Source organism: Thermobia domestica, chromosome 1 (genome assembly GCF_964235325.1).
Source record: "Thermobia domestica chromosome 1, izTheDome1.hap1.1, whole genome shotgun sequence".
NCBI classification, from domain to species: domain Eukaryota; kingdom Metazoa; phylum Arthropoda; class Insecta; order Zygentoma; family Lepismatidae; genus Thermobia; species Thermobia domestica.
The window spans coordinates 359,845,163-359,859,504 of NC_137454.1; positions in this window are offsets into that span (position 1 = coordinate 359,845,163).

Genomic DNA, 14,342 nt, shown 5'->3' on the forward strand with positions numbered 1-14,342 from the left:
GAATTTTCATATAAGCTAATCACTAGTCTGCTTTCGACATGTGAAACTGTGATTGTACGAATACACTTAATACGGGAATCATTTTAATTTGTTAAATTGTATTTGATGTTTGGTTCTTTATTGAAATAAATTGTATGTTATCGTTAAATTGATTCCTGCAATATAACTTTAACTGCGTATATCATCCGAAAAACTGTGAAAATGCTGTGTCCCTTTTCTCTTAACATAATTGTTACAATATATATATATATATATATATATATATATATATATATATATATATATATATATATATATATATATATATATATATATATTCTTAGAAACATTTTACAAGAACAGTTGTAGGATGATTTCTATATATATGAAATTATTCCGTTTCCTAGGTGCCTTTTCACCTCCATCTATAAAACCGGTTTTAAGGCGTAATCTTTTGCCAGTTGTATGTAATATTTCAGTATTATAGCTAATTAAAAATTCTGCTTGCTTACAGTTCTTTTACAGCAATTGAAGAACCTCGTTATACAAAATATTCAATTCAGCAAGTTACCTATCTGTTTGAAGTGCAGGTCAAGACATTATTTACAGGCATATAGATAAGATTTTCTGTATGTGGCGACTTCAATGACTGTGTCCTTTTATTATATGGAATTACCAAGGCGCAAAAGTGTTAATATTGTATTTTAATATCAGGAATAATGAACTCATTTAATGGATCTGTGCGAAATGTAAGATGAAAAAGTAGGAAATACAGTTAAAATGTGAGTTGGCAGCAGCTACCAAAGACCACTGTAGGATGGAAAATTCCCTGAGTACAAGAAATCACAGTAGAGAGAATTTTCCCTTGAGATGGAAATGGATCAAATATTACAAGAGTGAGCGATCAGGACAGTTTCTGAATCGTGATCAATATGTAGGATAAATTAAAAAAATCATCCTTCAAACCTCAGGAAAATTTATGCTATTATTGAAAATTATACAACCATTTAATGATTTCCCCTCAAAATGAAACCGTTATTGCGAAATGATACAGTAATGATCTCAAATGCACTGCTAATCTGTACACAAGGAACAAGCAATAATGGTCAACATACACAGCGTGGTAATGTGAGTTCAAATGATCGGCTATATTATGCACTCCCATTCACCTCCAGGAATGGGGCGGAGTGTTCATTATCTGCAGTATAGAATCCTTTCTCAACCTTCTTAATTTAGTACCTTCTCAACATTCTTACACCAACTACTAAATGTGTCGACAATTCCTTCACTTCTTGTCGTGGAAGAACTTCCTTGGTGACCGTACGGTGCACCATGAGGCTCACCAATTCTCTGCATCGCACGCCTCAGACTTAGTTCTTTATGGAATCCAATTATTGGTTCATAGATGAGTTAAATGTGTGCCGTATCAGTTTGTCATTCCAGTCATAACGTTAGTATTTTGATCGTGTATTTTCAGTTAGTTTGAGTAATATCGGTTTAAGTGTTCAATACTTCTTGCCCGTGGCTGCGTAATATCCAAACCACAATGCTGAATCAACAATATTAAACCTCATAGGCAATCTAAAAACACGTAATTCATAAAATGAAAAACTAAGAAGATAGTGATGGAATTCTCCAATTTGTAAATATAATAAATAACAAATCAGCAAGTCAAAAAATTAATGTGAGTGATAAACAGAAGAGGGTCAGAGTAGTGGAAATGTTGGACGTGGATCACTACGGTGGTGTTGAATAATGTGTGGTAAGATGTAAAAACTTGGATAAATTAAAGGTGAAATCTACGAACAAGGAGAGGCATAGGATTTAAGTGTTTAGTATCATAAGAGGAAAATTGACCTAGGATGAAAGGACTAGCAAGCATTCACTAAGAAATAGTGACATTGAAACAGGTGCTTGATATTACTATCAGAAAGATATTAAGAAGGTACATGAGGCAGTGAAAGAAGGATAAGAATAAACAATGAACAATAGTTTAAGAGGATGATAGACAAATTATGGAGATGAAAATAGAAATGAAAAGAAATTCTTCAGTTTTACGTCCCACGTTTATGCCGGTCAGGCTAATGGAGAAGGTGATGATGAGAAATGAATGAAATAGTGGATTGAAGAAAGTGGGAGGAAACGGGACAACCCCGAGAGAACTAACGAGCACAGTTTTTGCCCGCCATATATTTCACACGGCGCGACCTGGGAACGAACCAGATACCGAATACGAATGCTCTACCACCTAGTCACCGAGTCCACTGATAGGAAAATAGGGTACAGTGTTGCTTATCCTTGGCGTTAAGAGTATTTTTTCGAATCTTAGAAGAAAATATATATTAAAAATCATAGAAGAAATGGGAGAAAAGATATATACGTGATTAGATAATGGGGATAAGATGGTACATTAGGATTAGATAATGGGTACTGTATAATCAGAGACATAACTTTAAAAGTGAATGAAGGACTCAATATATGGTCTTGAGTCCGAAACTTTCAGATGAACTAACAAATCGATTCTAGACGGCAACAATAACAAAAGGAGGAGAAACAATACTCTTTTTTACATTAAATATATGAACTTTATCAATATTGAAATAAATGGTAATGCAGCTGGAGAAATGCATAAAACATGCAGAAAATAGAGTCATTTGAATATAGAACAATTCAGAAGTAAACAATGAGATGTACTGTCTTGAACAATACAAGTAGTTGGTAGAAAGAAATTCCTGGTGACAAAAAGAGTGTGCTAGGGGAGTGTATTGCAAGAAAAGAAGTAATGTGGGTGAGTTTCTAAAGATAATTTTCATAAAAGAGAATGGCGGAAAGCACATGAATACAATGGAGAGGACAGAATAAGAAAAGTAGTAGAAGGAGAGTGTAAGGAAGGTAAAGGGAAGAACAAAAAATAGCCTAGTGTAAAGATCCTTTGCACAAAAAAGGAGAAAATGAATACTTCGGAACGTAGTGAATCAGAACACAAAAGAAAGACGGAAGCAAGGTAATTGAGGTGGTAAAAACCAAGAGAAACGAGATAATAAAATAGGGTAGAAGAGGGGTATATATAAAGTAAAATTAGCGGAAAGGAAGAAAATATTCATAGGGAAACAAGGATAAGAGTGAAGAAAGGATGACATATAACAAAGAATAACATAAGATTGAAAAGTGATAACAATGCAATGCAATATATAGGTATCAGAAGTGACACCACGTGGAAGGATAGGAAGTAACAGAGGTGATAGAAGCTGAGAAAAGGACATTTGTGACAGAATAAAAAAATATCCAGGGAGATCATGAATGAAAAAGACAAGATGATGAATTGGAACCGAAGATTTGTGAAAAAAAGAATAATGATAAAAGATTAAGTAAAACGAAAAGAAAGAAGAAAAGCAAGATGAAAGAAAGAGAAAAATGTATAAGCTAATACAATCAATAATAATTTAAAGGTGAGAATGTATTGACAAAAAATGTATATTCTTAATTAGGCCAGTGTGCAGCTGAGCTAGTGATTTTTTTTTAAAAAAAAGAAGAAACAAGAATTACGTTTTTAATGAAGGTGCGGAACGAAATTAAAACCTGATCTCCGAAAGGTACATAAAAGCTGACCAACTCTCAAGTAGCCAGAAGGATCGAAAATACAAATGAAGACACATGTAATGTGTTAAAATTGTTACATGTTTGTGATTTTATTATATACTTGTGAAGGTTTCTTTTGTTTGCTATTATAAAATCATTCCCATGCTAAAGTTCCAATACACCTTAGTTATCCACCCGATATTGGTATATGTGTATGCATATTTCTACAGTTGGATGTGTTTACAGTTCATCCGAACAAAAGACAAAAATTATAACTGTAATATGGAATTGATAGATTTAATTTGTGAAAGTATGATTATTAGAAAAATGTCTCGAATTATCTCATACTTTCATTTGTCCATATATTAAGCACACATTTCTATTCCACCCTTTAAAATCATTCAATGTTGTATAAATTACGTACTTTCGGCGTATCTTGTACGGCGTTTCTGGGAAGTAAGTTTGCACTTGAAAGTAAAGCACGAAAATAATATTCTGAAATTCAAGTTAAATGGTAAAAATGTATTTTCCTTTATATTATGATATCACTTTTTGTTAATGAAACACTTAAAAGGCGTTTGTTTTCAGTTGCGAAAAAACTCTTAAATTAATTCCTAATAAAAGTATAACGTTTTCATATATTTTCAGTTAACTTCGGTGGAATTGGAAGCCTCTTTTTTGGAGGAAGTTTGATGGCAGTCATTGAACTATTCTATCTCATTTGTCGGGAAATACTTCGAGCATTACTTAGGTTCCCTCAGCTACAAAGGAGAACGGACATTAATCGGGAACAACAAAGGAGGAGGATAACTTTTCGTAGGAAAGTGTTTCCTGAAATTCCTCTCTATCGAAGACGGAACGCTAGGTCAGTAGTCGTTCAAGCATTTTGAATATTCTTAGAAGTTATTTATTATACCTATCGAAGTTCTATCTATATGATTTGATAAAAACCTTAAACAATTTTCTTCCCTATATACAGTTAGAATAAGAAGGAAATTTATTACTTATTTGTTTCTCAAATAAAGACCTAGAATATAAACAAAGCAGTGCACACTTTAAAATCGTTTGTTTTGGAAAATGCAAATTTAAAACAGTTTAAGATTTGTGTTAATATATATATATATATATATATATATATATATATATATATATATATATATATATATATATATAGGGTCATTTTAACACCCTATATATATAGGTTGATATATGTATACATCTGGGACTGACCGTAGTCCAGTCAAGAGTTTACTTAGGAAGTAATATGTGCCCTACCCAAATATCCACTTTTCAGAATCCCAAGATACTCACGCAACAATTGCTATAGAAAAGGTTTAGCTACGGGCATATAATTTGAAGTTCTTACCAACTACTCGTATAAAAATAGTTGTCGAAGTACCGCACCATTTTGAAACATGGATATTTGGATAGTGCTCGTACTAGTTCCTAAGTGAGGTCTTGACCCGACTAGGTAGGGCCCATAGTTGTGGAGGTATGGACATTTAAAGTTCATTTTTTTCATGTTTTCATGTAAATTGTCTTGGATGTGTATGCAGGGAATATTATGATAATTTCAAATTACTAGAGAGCAAAAGAAAATGAGATAATATGTAATAGAACAGAAGTATTGATGACAGATTTACATTATTGTGCAAATTACGACACCAATGTTCAAGAGTAACTTTAACTCACGAGTAGTCTATAATTTGTAAATACTGCTTTAACAGTACAATTGAATTTACCTGAAACACTACTATGCATTTGTAAGCTACTCGTGAAACTTGCAAAGTATATATTTACATTTGTGCAGTATTTTCACTTCCAAACAAACAGTGGTTCAGCAGCAAACCTTTGACATCAGTTCAACTAACCAGGACGAAGTCCTCGTCGAATGAACCTCGCTAGCACTGATGATACGTAACGCTGTTGACTTAATATAACCTTGAACGTGAATATCACTTTACTATTTGAAGAAGAGCGATAGAGAATAAAAATGTTCTACAAATTCTTAGTCAATGAAGAAGTCAATTACTTTTTGTTTTCTTTTATCCCATTTATATATTCCTTTTTGTTTTTATTCAAACTTTTTAAATTTTTACTCCTTATTTTAAACTCCCAATGATCGTGAACTTTTCGAGCTTCATTCCGTTCAAGATTTTCATCATCGTTCCAAAAAACACCCTAATTATTAGTGGCGTATTCAGGGCGAAGGACAACCACCACAGATTTCACTAGAATAATAACCCAAAGACGGAATTTGTTTTTCGAACACTTAATCAAAATGGAATTTTATTTGTAGCCTCTTTTATAGATGTTGCTAAACGGAAATTGATATTTAAGCCATAAAGGATACTACATTTTCACATTTTTTTGCAGCAAAGGAGGAAATTATAGATAAATAATATTCTTAAGATACTATATCGTTTCTAGTTATATTTTGATGTTTTACATGAAAAAGGGTTATATTCGATATAAATCAATATTTTTCTCGGGACGATGAAACCTTATCAGAGAGCTATTTCTCATTATGTTTTACAAGTCTTATTCTGTCAAGATAAATTTCAAAACGATGATAGTAGTACACTTCTATCACTTGTGATTGCCATAATTCAATAAGATTTTAAATGTAGAATATTATTAAATCTCTGGAACAACATTATAAACAGTTTTCCACTATATGTTACGATTTTGAAATGGGTATTCAATGTCAAACTGGAAATCATAGAACTCCAAAACCTCTGGAGAAGTACTTCTTTAAAGGTTTTATGCGAAGTTATCCTTTTGAAATTTTAACAATCCAAAAGGACGATTATGGATAAATCTGTCTTTTTAATCCAACCTTATCAATGTTAAAGCTATAAGTACTAATCAATTTGCATTATATCTACAGTTAATGGAGTGATAGGATAAGGATGGTACTTACATTGCGATGTATAGCTAACTTATAAAAATTGAAAATATCTATAACCGTTTATTACCATGATTATCGAAGTTGGAATTAGAAATAATTATCTATCTTGCTTCTAATTAGAAAAAAAAAACTAATTTACTAACTCTATGGCCTGTCGAACTCGGAGGTTCACAATAGCTCTCCACTGTTTTCTTTCCGTAGCTAACTGTATCCAGTTTGTACTTTGTATTCCAATTTCTGCGAGATCCATCTTATTATTGTCCTCCCATCTGCGCCTAAGTCTTCCTAATGGTCGCTTTCTGGTTGGTCTCCCAATCAAGACTTTGAATACGTTTTTACTTTCTTCCATTCTAGCTACATGATCCGTCCACCTAAGCCTCCTAGACTTGATGACCCTAACAATATTGGCTAAACCATATAAATTATGTAGTTCTTCGTTATAAAGTTTCCGCCATTACCCATTCCGGTTCCTCTGGGGTGCGAATATTTCTCTCAGGAACTTGTTCCCAAATACTTTCAGTCTATGTTTTTCCCTCACACTAAGTGGCAATGTTTCGCAACCATACATAACAACAGGCATGATTATCGTTTTGTGTATTTTAAACTTCAAATTCCTAGACAGAATTCGCGGCGACAAGAGATTTTGAACCGAGTAGTAACACGAATTCCCTGCTTTAAGTCGACATTTCATTTCTTTGTGTATATGATTTTCGCCTGTTAACATTGATCCTAGAAATTTGAAACTATCCACTTTATCAAAAGTATTATTTAATATTTAAACGCATATATAATTTGCTGTATTACGGTCCCGACGCACTTCCATGTATTTAGTTTCTCTGCATTTACTTCTAAGCCGTATTAAATTTACATCATCAGCATATGCCATAACCTGGTGAATGCTGCTCAACTCTAGGCCCCGGTTGCTATCTATGATTTTCCTTATAGCGTATTCCAGAACAAAGTTAATAATTGCGACAACGCATCTCTTTGTTTCAGGCCATTTTCGATGTGAAAGCTCGTGGACAAAAAGTTTCCTACCCGTACTTTACTTTGGGATTCATTTAAACATATCTTATTTAATCTAATTAGCTTCTTCGGTACTCCAATGTCTGTAAGAACGTTGCTCTCCTATCCGAGTCGTACGCATTTCTAAAATCAATAAATGGTTGATGTATCGAGGCATTGTATTTCCACTTTTTTCGAGTATTTGACGAATGGTAAATTTTTGGTCGATAGTTGATTGAATTGGTCTAAACCCGCACTGATAATCTCCAATAATTTCATCTGCGTATGAGGTGAATCATGCTAACTGAATATTTGAAAAGATTTTATACAATGTTAACAGAAGAGAAATGCCTCGATAGTTATTACAGTCAGTTTTGTCGCCTTTCTTGTGAATTGGAACAATGATTGATTCTTTCCACTCTTGTGGCAATTCTCCCTTGTTCCATATAAGGAGAATGAGTTTATGTATCTTGTTCCACAATTTTTCACCTCCAGCTAAAATTAGGACAGCCGGAATTTCATCTACACCCAGAGATTTGTGTTTCTTTAATTTCTTTATAGCGGTTTCTACTTATATTCGGTTAGTTACTGGAATATACGGTTCTGCGGTTTGTATCTCGTTTTCTCCACGCGCACTAGTTTTTGGTTGCGTGTTAAGCAAATTGTCAAAAAAATCTTTCCATCCATTTAAGATTCTATCCGTAACAGTAAGAACTGTACCGTCAGATTTCTTTAATATATAAGCACGAGGTTGTTAGCCTTTCTTAAATTCGCTTACCCCTTTATACATGTTCCGGATGTTTTTATTTATACTATAATCTTCAAGTTCCTTACCTTTAGCTTTCAGAAAATCGCGTTTCTTAGTTCTAAAAGTTTTGTACGTTTCCCGCCTGATATCTGCGAAATTTTGTGTAGTTATGCCCCTATTTCATTCGGATTTTGTAGCTACGTAATTCGGTCTGTTTTCTCTTCTTTCCTTGTTTTGTGCATTCCTGGTCGAATTGTAGTTTGTTCCTACGTATTTCCGCGTGTCCCAATTTTTCTTTTACTCAAATTTTAATACTATCTTTCATTTCTATCCAGGTATTCTGAACACTAGTGCACTCCGAATCTTCTAAGGCCGAGAGTCTCTTCGAAACTTCAATCTGGTATTTCTCCCTTACCTGGCTCTCTTCTAATTTCTTTAAATTGAACCACTCTGTTTTCGGACAATGAATATTACGTTTATTCAACGATAATCTCTATGGTATTATCGCTGCTCTATGGTATTAACAATTGATTCAAAAATTCATCTTAATAGTTCTTAGTGTATTTCTATATGGATATTGTTAGAAACCACAATTACTAATTTTCTACCATTTCCAGATTTAGTACAGCTTTTTGGGTTCCAATGGACTATTTGTCCATTGCTTATCGAAATTTTGCAATGACAATCAAAATTGAACCCGGAAATGATTGACTACAACAATTTAATGTTTGAAAACGGAGTTAAGGAAACAGGCAGTGCGTATGGAGATTCAATGGATTCTGAAGTTAAATAGAAAAATATACACTTCTCCATTACTCTTACATATTTTATTCTTCACAGGTCAATATTGATATAAGAAATAGTTTACACTTATATATTTTACGGTATTGTGTAGGAATGCACATAACTATGGTATATGTTCTTACTGTTCTTAGGATAAGACATTGGACTCATTGCGAAACAAAGGGAACAGGAAATAAACGCAGAGATGTTACCAGTACATATTGCTGTTTTTGTTCAATGATGTTATAAATGAAAGAGGAAGTGGGTAATTTCGCGACTTTCACTTCGAAAACTAGTTTAAGTATGGAAATTAATATTTGGAACGCTGAATCGGTTGAAAATATATCGTTACGGGTCTCATTTTTCTTTTATGAATGTTATAATTAAAATCAGAATCCGTCAATATCTACAACATTGGTTTATAGCAACATATAAGGTCAACAAGCTGTAATAGATACCCATAATTTCTTGTCCTATGTTGATCAACATTGAAACCGTAAAATATTGATTATCAGGATTTTTACAAGTAATTTGAATGGAAGGGTAATTGAGGAGCTCAGTTGATTAATAGCCACACACTGCAATTGTTACAGAAACCACTTCTTAAATTCACTTTCCCGTTTTGCTATCACATTTGTCGTCAGATAGAGATGGTCACATATAGAAGTTTTTATCTTACAACTTTTAGTTTTACGTCCCACGCATATGTCGGCTGTTCTAAAGGAGACCGTGATGATGAGAAATGAAGGAAATTATGAAATGAAGAAAGTGTAGGGAAACAGGAGGATACCGAGAAAACCCACGCACATGGTGTTTATGAAAACATAGTTCAGTTGGCTATAGCTTAGATTGAATTAAAATCCTATGCAGCCAGAGGTGAACGCCCTGCTACTGTGCCACTGCGCCCCTCTTTAGATGTTTTGTAAGGGTTATCATACTTTTAAAGAGTATACTACAATTTCTATGATATCAATCGGGGGTTGAAAGTAGAGAACCAAACAAAAAATATATGGTCATAAACTCAAAAGTTGCGATATTTACGAGTAAGAGAGTGGATAAACTGGAGGCGCTGGATCTTAGCATGCTGTAGAAATTATACGAATGAAACTAACACAGTTGGTGAGGAATTATACACAGGAAGTTATGGGCATAGTATCCAACCATATCAAAATCAGAACTCTAGGATAGTTCTTTAGAGATTCCGCAGAGGAAGCAGTGGACTCCCGCTTATTTTTGAAAATAAATTTCGGTCACAATCACCTGGAAACAAAATAGTATAAATAACAACATTAGTCCATCTACGCCATACGGATAATTCAAACATTATCAAAGATATAGTATAGAGAATTGTCAGTTTGGCATGAGTGGTTGCATAACAACCGGTAAACATGTTTCAGCAATACCAGAAACATTTGTTATCATTAAAGGTGAGATAAATTTGATACCAATGCATGAGACGTTAACATCTTCATTGGTAGTGCCATAAAGAAGTACGGAGTCTTTTTCGTAGTACTTAGTTGTTGAACCAACAAATTGATATATTCAATGCCCTGTATTAATGTGTTGTCACACTTATCGTCTGTGTGATATAACTTTTCCTGTACTCTGACGGGTTCTACACCGGTAATGTCATACGTTGTTTGAATATAAACACTTCACAAAATTCTATGTTCTGGTACGTGAATGAAAGAACAATTAAATTACTATTCAGTGCCTGTGTTCATTTGTTCTATAGAAATAGGCTAAAATTATGAGGTAAAAAACGAGTATACTACAAAGCAGACCAAATTCCAGTAGAGCTGAAAACAACGGTGGAAAACCTACACGAGACCCCTTCCCTAGAAGGCAAGAAGCGTTACCATCAATGCACAGGGACATGTGAAATAATGAGTGACATATCTCAAGCTAAGTTTCAAAACCACCAAACCTTAAGTGACTAGACTCACTACTGTGTCAACTCTCTTCATTTGTTTCTAGAACTTGGGATTTTTGCAAAAATGTTTGATCATATCTTAGTAACACTCTCGGACACAGAACAACACGTCGATAGTATACAGCAATTTTCTTATTTACCTGTGCCAGGAAGATACACAAAATGAATGCTTCCTACATTTTGCATGTCACACAACAAAGTTTTCTTGTAATACAGTTAGTGTTCGTTGAAAATACAATGACTGAACTATGCGAGCCTTATCACTTAAGTTTAACAGGCATTATTCATCATAAACTGAGCCACAAACCCAATTTGCCATCTATATTGATTATAGTGGAGTGTATGTATCTCTATTCGATGTAACATTCTAACAGAAAGATGAACAGATAATACAACAGTCTTATGAATGGCAGGAATGAGATTAATTAGAAGAAAAATATGTCTAATAAACAATTATTATTGGTTCTAACTTTCGAGTGCTTCTTATGTCTAATCCTGCTTGTGACTTTGTATTCCATGTTACCATATAGTGCATCTATCAACAGGGGCAGCAAATTAGTACAAGAAAGACACGAATTCTCACATGGTTTTCCAACTGGTGCGTATTAAGTTCATGCAGCGAACCCCTGCGCATGACATAACGTACACCTATCAGTACAATCTTCCCTAAATTAAAACAGCGTCCTTCACGATTGTTGCTAGTGAACAATCTTTGTTGATCTGATCATGCAGATTAATGCAATGGCCGAGTTCAAATTTAATTAATATGCATAAATTTAATTGATGTGTGGTGAAGACCGTTGTAACGTGCTCGTCTAGTATTATTTGTAATAGACTATAACATCGGCATAGGAAGGCAGTTAAATTGACAGTCAACAGAATCGAATGTGGAATTTCGTGGTATTAACGAACACCGTAGTGTGAAGAAAAAGTGCTTAGACGTGTGGAAGGTGAGGAGCATCCGACGCATGGCAAATAACTTGAGAGCAAAACAACCTTTTGTCTGGTTTTATACTAGAGCACTTGCATGCATATCATCTTGCGCATGTTCAAATTTCAGTCGTAGTAGATTTAGAGACATGTGCGTACTTCTGTCAATTAGTTCTACAGCGCTGTTCAGATTATCCTCCATTTCTCCAACTGATACTCTTCACTGATAATGAGATCTTTTCTAATATTAGGTTTGTTAACTGTGTAAATATTCACATGAGTGCAGCATAAAATCTTAATGGTGTCCGAGAGAGCGCATTACAGAAAAAAATCAGAATTAACGTAAGGGCAGGTATTAGAAGTATACGATTAATTAGACCAAAAAATCCCTAGCACGTCTCACCAGTGATAACTACTTAACCTTTTGCCGAAGTTAATAGAAGCAATTACTCTTGGAATTTGAATGTACATGTGGTTTCAACAAGAAGTGCATACTCCGAATTTCACAAGGGCTGTCATAGGGCCACGTGTAGCAGCCAGAGAAGAGGAAATCGAGACATACCAACCAGATCCGATCTCGTCTTTGTGAACATGCGCTGTCGGTGCATCAGTGCGTGCCTGCCTGCTTGTGTTGATACCACCCGCTCTTGTAGCGCAATTCGTTTGAAGCAATGGGGTCCGGAGTTAGATCATTTGTAACATAGTAATGCGTACTCGTCGGTTCGAACTTTGTAATTATCACGTACTTATCTGCTGACCAGTGTTTCTCCTATGAGTGTTCAAAGTATATTTTATTGCAAACATACTTCCAGCATTGCTATAGTGTCTATCGCAGTTTCTTCCAGGGGTGGGTGCTTGTGCAAATTTAACATGATTGAATTGTACTGTATACATCCAACTTCTGTCTTCTTTTCTACTGGAATGAGTCCTGCCGTGTAGTATACTCGTTTGTTACTTCATACCTTCAAGATACCATTCTATGACCACGAGCATATATTGAATTGTGCTTCAGGCGTAATAATTTCCTTTCACGTATCAACCATGCAGTTTAGTGTTAGTGCCAACATTCAAAGAACGTATGCCATTTCCACTGTTGGATGAGTTAGTGCACACCATGTAAATGACAGGATTGTCAACTCATTAATACAAGACACAGAACATACTATTTTTTTTGGTTCAACAACATAGTGTTACAAAAAAGACTCCCAACTTTTTTCTTGTAATAACAATAGAAAGTGCAATGTTGCACGCAGTGATAACAAATTAATCACAACTTCTATAATACACTAATGTTTATGGTATTGTTGAAACGAATTTGCTTGTTGTTATGTAACTAACCATACCAAGTCCACAATTTTCCCTTTGGTATCTTTGACTCTGTTTCCACTATCAACATTTCACAGATGAAGTCTACGTTAATATTAATTACTCTTTCCGTTGCAGCTCATTGTGAACGAGTTTTATTTCAAAACATAAGATGGAATCCACAACTTTGTTTTTGGAATGTCGTGCACAATTGGTCTACAGTCTTTTCTATTATTGGAAAACACAACTATAAATTATTGTGTGCAATTCCACAACGACCGTGTCAATGTCTCTCGTGTTTGTGCTATAGCATATCAAAGTAAATTACCGCCAAATTTCCCACTCTGATCACTCTGAAGCAGCACCACTTTTGCGTTTTTTCGTATCAATTTTTGTTTGCTTTGATGTATACTTTCAACTACCAAACTCTGGCAAAGAATTAAGGGATAATCTCTAAAGCATAGAATTTAAGTAATCATCTGTATTTTCTTAATATTTCTGAGGTACTCATCTATGTTTTAATTCTTCACATACAGACTTATATGTTTCGTTAGTAAAATATATTTTGTAACCAAATCCCATCAAACATTAAATCATATTAGCAATTTTACAGATTAATACAAATAGTGAAAGACGCTGCATACAATGCCTGGGAGTCGTACCGTCAGGCGGTACAAGAGTTTTTTAGTTTGTCAACTCTTGATGGCATTATACATGTCACATCTTCATCTTACTGGATTGTCAGGTATGTTGAGATTTATGATACTTAATTACATTGGATAATAATTCATAATGACATTTTGTAGATAATTCGGTTCGTAATTACACTAGATTAGTTATTTTTATTGTCTATTTATCGGTTTTTCTCATTTAAAACCTGAACTGAACCATCACACAAAGCCCTTAATGTGTCTAATTGTTTCTAAATGTTCCAATATTGTTTCCAATGTTGCAAAAAAAATTCAGGAAGATTACCTGGGAGTATTTTTGTCCATATATAATGGTTATATTCTTATGAAATATAATTAGTTCTACCTATATACGCAAGGTATCGAAGATTGATCTCTCAAATAGTTGTTTCTATTGTAAGAAATATAGCAAACGAGCAGCAGATAATTACTATTATAATTTTTAAATTCTACATATAAAACACATACCTATTCGTTTTA